Raw genomic sequence first — 8,256 nt, forward strand, 5'->3', positions numbered from 1 at the left:
ACCGTCCTTCTTTTTGAAAAGCCTCTACAGGTATGGCTGGTAACCTCTGATAACCAGTGTTGCTTGCTTTAAAAAACCTAGAGTAGCTGTAATGATATTTCAGCAAATGTTGCTTAGTCACTGTATTAGGTATCTCAGTGGAACTTAGTTCCTTACTTTTGCCAAGGTACGCGCTGCATTCATGATTAACTGCGTAAATCGTCCTGAAAAAATTCTGCGGTAACCATGGTTTCTTGGTATTGGCAAGTCGCATGAATAAATGAAAACCTGTTAACATATCAATCTGTTCATGCTGAACATTATTGCTACTGACACAACACATTGGATTTTCTACCATTTTCAAATATTTTCATAATAATTAAAACATCTCAGGATTGTAAAGAATCTGACTGCACCAGGAAACTTTGTACACATCTATGGCCCGCGAGACATATCTGCACGTTTCAGATTTTTAGGTGACAACAACTTGGCCACAAAAAGCCCATTTGTGATTTATATGTTATATGCAGAGGGTTTCCTTCAGAATCAGTTTAGCAAGGTACCTCCAGGGAACGTTCCAGCTCTGAATTGGTACCTTTGCTGTGTCCTGTCTTCAGGAGTCTGTGATTCGTTCAAACAGAAGTAGTAACTTTCCACTGGTGAAACATGTTCCGGAAGGTAAACCTATGCTACATAGGAATTTGTCAGGCTTTGAGCTTATGGGAACAGATCTTCCAAAATACCTGTATGGGTAACGTTTTGAAAGCTAAACCACAAGCAAAGTTTGTGAACACACGAAGGTGACGGACATTTCTTTGTGCAAATCAACATGAATGATAGTATCACGTTCACTTCAAATATTTTGACAAAAAAATCTAAAGTTTAATGTTGTATTTCCCCCAACATTTCATCAATAATAGTTTGTCATAGTAACTATTATTTCACCTGCTGTGAAAAATTCAGCTCTGCAATGGTACTGTTCATGGTTAGCATTTATATTATGATCCATTTCATTTGTCAGAATTGCTTTTGTATGGACGTTGGCAGTGTTAACAAAACTGGCTGCACAGGTAATACATATTTCTCTGCGTTTCTAGCCTTTGCACAAACCTTTCTAAAACAGCTAGCAAGAAGGACTTCTGCCTATGGAGAAGGATGGTGTTTTTGTAGTCATACCCCACAGCACTGATCCTAATCATCAGATGTGTTTCTCCACATGAGAAATGGTGCATTATTAAATGGAAGATCAGGCACAACCACAGATAAAGTACATATTAAGAGAGAACTGCAGCAACCAGACACAACAATGCACTGATACTCTTGCCTAATCACTTTCTAATTGCTGACATTTAATGCCATTTATGTATCTGCTCTATGCATGTCACTGTTCTCTATGCATGCCTCTGTGCTATATGCATGTCACTGCACAATATGCATGTGGCTGTATTCTGTGCATGTTACTGTGCACTATGCACATCGCTGCACACTGCACATCTGTGCTCTGAGCACATCACTGTGCACTATACATCACACTAAGCACCTGGACAGATGAGCTCAAGTGCTTAAGTGCTTGCATTTCCAAGAGCACAGTGAAATAAGTTGGTGTATTACAGTGTACTTTGTGACAATTTCAACCTGCTTTCTCTGATGATCCATTCTCTGGCTGTTATCCTCTGCTTTATCCCTGTCTGAATGAAGCAAAAATACAAAAGCAGGGCAGGCAGTCTGATGAGAAAAAACGTTGAAATATATCAGTCTGAAATATTTTTTTAATGACAAATGTTTGGCTGTTGCCATTGTTGTCTCTGTGAGGATTGAGTAAAATGTTTTAATATTCTGAATCCAGCAGCTGTAATGGCTAACAACACAAGTGCATCAACAGGTAAAACTTCTGGCCTAAAATATATTTATTTGATTTAATTGGGTAATTATTAATGAAAATGTAATTTCTTTTGAAAGGCAGAGCAACCTGTTGGATCAACCTTCATCAAAAATGTACAACTCGCAACCAGATTAAAATGAAGAAATTTATTAAGTTATAATATCCATCTAATCTAAAGATGAAAGTTCGTACTATCTTAAAAAATCAATGTTACAGACATGGACATGTTACAAACACAAAAGGAATGAATGAAGCAAAATACCAAACCACAGCCTGGTCCTCCCAAAATAGTCCCAAGGAAAGCAAAATCAAAGTTCAAAAACAAATAGAAAGCAATATATTTTAAAAAGCTAGAGTTGAAAATGTAAAAATTCCAGATGAGCTATGAGACAAGAACATCAGACCCTGTACACATGAAACACCAAGAAGCACAAGGCCCAGATTCCTCAGATGGTAACAGCAAATATCATCCCCCAACTTTACACCACAATATATGGTAACTGGCTAAAATTAGGTACCCAAAAACCCTAGACCGTAAAGAAAAGGCTACATTTTTAAGTTGTTCTGTGAAGGAGGTTGAGAGACAGGGGAGCAACATGGCCGAGGTGTGGAAGGGCACACGTGTGATGGCAGGGTCAGACAAGTGTTGTCTTATCTGAAAGCTGACATTAAGGTTTCCTTATGTTATTGGAAGCAGGGCTAAGCACTATGCTATTATTATCAAAGGATTCATTGTCTTATGGTCTTTATTAGACCAAACATGAATGTTAGGACATAATCCAGCCAGCTACCGTCTCTTTAAAAAACATGGACTTTTACAATCCTGCATAGTATGTCCTGTTGTATCTTCACCATCAGGCAAAGTATTTTCCATGTAACAAAACCAAATGGCACTGCCTTTGTTTCCGCTTGAAACTGGAACCGCTCCAAAAAGATTTAAGTTAGTAGGCCTCAACAACCATTATCTATATAGACATTAAAGATTTTCAGTCAATGATTTTGGAGGATGTACAGTGGCTGTGGTGAAGTGGGCTGACTGATGAGGTAAGTGTCAGAGTGGAATTAGGGTGTTAAATAATCCAGACAGGATTACAGCTCAGGCTTTAATAATGGAGATGGTAATGCAGAGAGAGTGAGAGGAGGAAAATGTCATGGCTTACCTCTCTCTCTCCCTCCTATTCATGTGTTATTCATCCCATAAAAGCATACACCCCACCTCCCTTCGTTTCGCTAGAAAAGAGCAACTCACCGTCCCAGCCACAAATTTGTGGTTGAGGCTCCAATTTTATAGAATGATCTGTCAGATTAAAACAGGGCTTCTGACCCTTTTATATTTTGTTTAAACCCCCATTTTAAATTTAATTTCAGCCCTAACTATTTAACTGTATCGCTGTTTTATTCTGTTTTTCTATACTGCTTCTGCACCCATACCTTGAGGAAAATACGTAAAATGGCAAAGAAGCTTCCAAAGATGTGAAAAGAAATATAGTGAGCTCCATGACATTTGGGAAAAAGACCAAAAAGACCATATTTTTTATTGATTTGGCTCTGTTCACTACAATTTTTAATTTGTAACCAAACAGTGCACATGGTTAAAGTACAGATTCTCAGGTATTGATTAACGGGCATTTTTATATGTTTCGGTTTCACAATGTAGAAATCACAGGACATTTTATACGTAGGTATTTACTGCATTGCTCTATGTGAGCCGTCTGTTTGAACATATCACCATAAACCTTTGCCAGTGAGCAAAGCTTAAATCTGCAGGGGGTTATAATAGTAAATGATAATCCAACATTATCTTCATAAAGTAGATGATGTCAGGATTAGTGTAAATCTTGTTCCGGAATCCTGATCCCTAGTACATCATTAAGCAATAATAATAATAAAAAAGATTTTATGTTTTCAATTTACAGTGACAGTCATGACTGCCAATGAGGAGAGAGAGTAGTTGGTGCATGTGGAACTCTGGAGGACTCTCAACTGTAGTTTTCGGCTGCAGGAACCCTGTCCCCTGGAGGTAGGGAACCCCAGGGCAGAGCCTAATATCTGAGAGAGAATAACCTTATTCCAGTCAGATCCCCAGAACGACTTGCCTGCGTTGAGCATTCAGAACCAGTATCTGCTGCCAGAGACCCCATTAAAGGATAACCACCATCTGTGGTAGGGCATGCATTTCAGGTTAAAAGCCTGATTAAGGAGAAAATAAAAATTTAAAACACCCCATTAAAATAGCAGGGAAAAATGGTGAAATATGTCTGTGATACTATACGCAGTTTGTAGCGTGGTGGTGGTCTGTAATGTGACATTTAAATAAAAATATTTTCCACTTCATTGAAAATTATGTTGATCCACGATAGCCACAAACTGAGGACAATTGTGTGTTCCTAACTCCATGCTAACTTCAGAGAGCTTTGTTCAAACCTAAATCTATCATACGTGAGATATCTGAGAGGACTATTCTGCTTGCTCAATCTGCTTCACCGCGTTTTGGATTGTAATTTATTTAACATCTTTTGTACACAACACTCTACATTTAAGAAATTTGGATGTTGAGATTGTTTCAGGTAGTAAACCTTCCAATGAATCATACGTGTGTTGTTAAATCTCTACCTCTCTCAGGTAGAAATACTGTTTATAGATGGCAATACTGCCCTGAATGTAGTCATAGTTAATGTCCAAGCCAGACTCATGGTTCTGAGCAGGGGTGTGAGTGTGTGTCATAGTAGAAGACTAAGCATTGTATTTCTTCAGCAGGTCATTCTGCCAGTGCCTCTTACGGTTAGGAAAAAGCGAAGGGATGCGGATGTTTTTGAAATCCTCAATGCACTTCTTCAGCTCCTCCTTCATCCTCCTTTTCTCATCCTCATCCAGATCAGGGCCGAGGGGACCCCCCTCATCCTGGGTTGCTAGTCGGGGCAAAGTTTTGGGCACAGGTCTACGAGGGCAGGCTGCAGGCAGGGGTGGTGGTGGTGATGGAAGGGGCATAGGGGGAGATGGTAGAGGATCGATGGAGTTGGGAGAAGGTGGAGGAGGTAGTCCAGGGCTGTCAGGTGGAGAAGGTGGAGTTTGTGGAAGAGGTAGAGATTGTAGAGGAGGTGGAGAAAGTGGAGGAGGTGGAGATGGTGGAGGAGAAGAGGATGGAGGAGGTAGAGATTGAGGAGGAGGAAGAGAAGATGAAGATGAAGATTGTGGAAGAGGTGGAGAAGGTGGAGACAGTGGAGGAGGTGGAGAAGGTGGAGATTGTGGAGGAAGTGAAGGTTGTGGAGATTGTGGAGGGGGTGGAGATGGTGCAGGAGATGAAGATTGTGGAGGAGGTGGAGATGGTGGAGGAGGTGGAGATGGTGGAGGAGAAGAGGATGGAGGAGGTAGAGATTGAGGAGGAGGAGGAGAAGATGAAGATGAAGATTGTGGAAGAGGTGGAGAAGGTGGAGACAGTGGAGGAGGTGGAGAAGGTGGAGATTGTGGAGGAAGTGAAGGTTGTGGAGATTGTGGAGGGGGTGGAGATGGTGCAGGAGATGAAGATTGTGGAGGAGGTGAAGATGGTGGAGGAGGTGAAAATTGTGGAGGAAGTGGAGAAGGTGGAGATTGTGGAGGGGGTGGAGATGGTGGAGGTGATGAAGATTGTGGAGGAGTTAGAGAAAGTGGAGATTGCATAGGAGGTGGAGATGGTGGAGGAGGTGAATATTGTGGAGGAGGTAGGGGAGGTGGAGATTGTGGAGGAGGTGAAGAAGTTGAACAAAGATTCAGAGAGGATCCATTTCTCATGTCCAGTTCAGTGGGACCATCACCATGGCTGCAAGCAGTGGTCATGCATCGATCTGTCATGGGTAGTTTGTCCAAGGCAGATTGAGGGTAATATGCTGAAATGGGACCCGATGGCCTGTCTTCTGTTTGAAAAACAGGACATGTTGTCAGGTTAGTTGTGCAAGCAAAAATAGTTTTTAGAATACATATTTTGTAAATAGTTAAAACTAGTTGAAAGGCATGTGTGAAAACAGAAAGTTAGAGGGACCAAGGCTATCAAGAGAGTCTAAATTATACTGCTCAACAAACCCTGAAATGCTCTTAAAATATCTTCTTAAGACCTTACTTCAAAAAATGAGCAACAAATGGACTGACTTTTGTAAATGGACTGCATTTATATAGCACATTTTCCAGCAACTACTGCACAAAGCGCTTTACAATAAATGCCTTTCATTCACCCATTCACACACACACTCACACACCAAAGGCAAAAGGCAGCCATGCCAAATGACCACTATCTCCTGAGCTAATGCCACCCCAAACAAAACGTCATACCCCTGTGACCGCCAAAGAGCATAAGTTAACTTTAAGAATAATGGTGGCTTTCTGTGCTAAATAAATAAAGTTGCATTCGGGTACTGTCTTCCTTACTATCTTCACTTATCCACAGCCACCACACAGATGATTTTAAGCCCACTGACCAACCCCAAAGTTATTTGTAAAGAAGCACAATTAAACAATCATGGCTATGGTGATGATTACTTTACAGGACCTTGAGCAGTCTTGCTCACTGCAGCTGTTGGTTTAACACGCAAGAGCGCACTCAATCTGTGTTCTTATTGCTCTGTGATTACACTGGGAGTACAGACCTTGACCTAAAGGTGATGTCATTACATGGCAGCACAGATTCATTCTCACAGTTTCCAAATGCAGATACACCTGTCCTGGCCTTCATTCAAAATCAGCAGCACACCTCTTTACCTAACAGTTTCCACTGTTAAAATATTTGGCGGTCCTAAGGATTGTTCTTGGTAATATCCCTTTTTACTTCCAGTTTTCTTTTTAAAGCAATAAATTTGATCTAGCAAATTGACCAAAAAGACTAACTTTATGTTGATGACATTTTCTCCAAAAGGGTTCACATAAATGCACCAATGTTTCAAAAAATTAAACATTTCAAATACAAATTTAATACACATTATAAATATAATGCACATAATGCTGTTAAAAATTAATTTTGTGCGAAAATCTCCAGAAAATGACAGAAACTGTAAACAAGCTACTTGTTTTTCTATTTATTAAAGGCAGACTATACAGGTTTTTTTTAGCCTTATTGTGGTCCTGTGTTTACAATCTCCTCCTACATCTTCTAGCCTGTCAACTTTTTGTTTCGCTTTACTGTACTTTTGCTTTTTAACCTCTGCCATTGCAGTACCTAGCTACGAACGCTCTGCTGAACCCTGATCCTACTCCACAGGCTCTGTAGCCACACCCTCCCCATGCAGAAAAAAGCACCACACCCAGAAACGTCCCTAACACATTTTAGAAGACATACAGGCAGAGAAACATGGATTTGGCAAATTTTTGTAAAGACAGAGACTGCTAGTGCATCATAGATATGACTGAACATGGTTATTTTATAATATTTTAGAACATATTTTCAGGATTAAAAATGTATGCCTTTAACATTATTGTTTAGTTGTGTGGATATGAATATTTGTTATTAGTTTTGAATACAAATGCAGGGGTGCTTGTACCTGTCTCAGTGGTCAGTAGGGCATCCTTCCCCATACAGCCTGTCATGTCCTTACCTGTACAGGTAAGAGGAGCTCATGATTATCTCCCCATCAAATGTGCGACCAGACAATTTATTACCAATTATGATATGAGCCAGGTGAGATGTGGTGGACAATTAGAGGGAAGGAGTAAAGCATCAGAACAGGCACTATCAGACTAATCTATTAGTAGCTGAAAAGTGCAGGAATACAAACTTAGTCTGGGGAATGAAGGAGTGCTTGGACTTTACAATTAATTGTAGAATGGTGCCAAGGACATTTTAGATCATTCTTTTAACAATTGTAAACATGCAGATGGAGCTGCAGTATACAGCAAAGATAGTGATCTTACATTCATTACGAAGGTATCCCTTGCATGCTATATTGTTATACCATGTTGTTGATTAACATTGTCAATGATAATGAAGCATGACAGTCTCGAATCAATAACTACGAAGATTCGGTGGCTACTGCTAGCTTCAGAAAACGCAAGTTACAGTTAAACACATATGACAACAGATGACAGTGGCTTCCTGCGATAAGAAACAACCAAAAGTAAAAGAATAAAAGAGAAAAAGTATTGCCAAACAAAAAATAACAAAACATGTTAACCTTATATTCTGTAGTTTTTTGTAATATCATAATTGTAGGGTATTTGGTGGATTCGTAGTGGATACATCCCTCTGTGATAACTATTTTCATCCCTTTTACGGTCACTTAAAATAAACATTTATCAAATATATTTGATTTAACCTTATAATTATAACAAGTAGTCCTTGATTAGAAGACTAGTCAGCTTATCACATTATGTGATGGTGTTGATATTCTTTAAAGCAAATTGTCAGATTGTTTTCTGGCCAGACGATGGTGTTC

Source organism: Anguilla rostrata, chromosome 9 (assembly GCF_018555375.3).
Source record: "Anguilla rostrata isolate EN2019 chromosome 9, ASM1855537v3, whole genome shotgun sequence".
Lineage (NCBI taxonomy): Eukaryota > Metazoa > Chordata > Actinopteri > Anguilliformes > Anguillidae > Anguilla > Anguilla rostrata.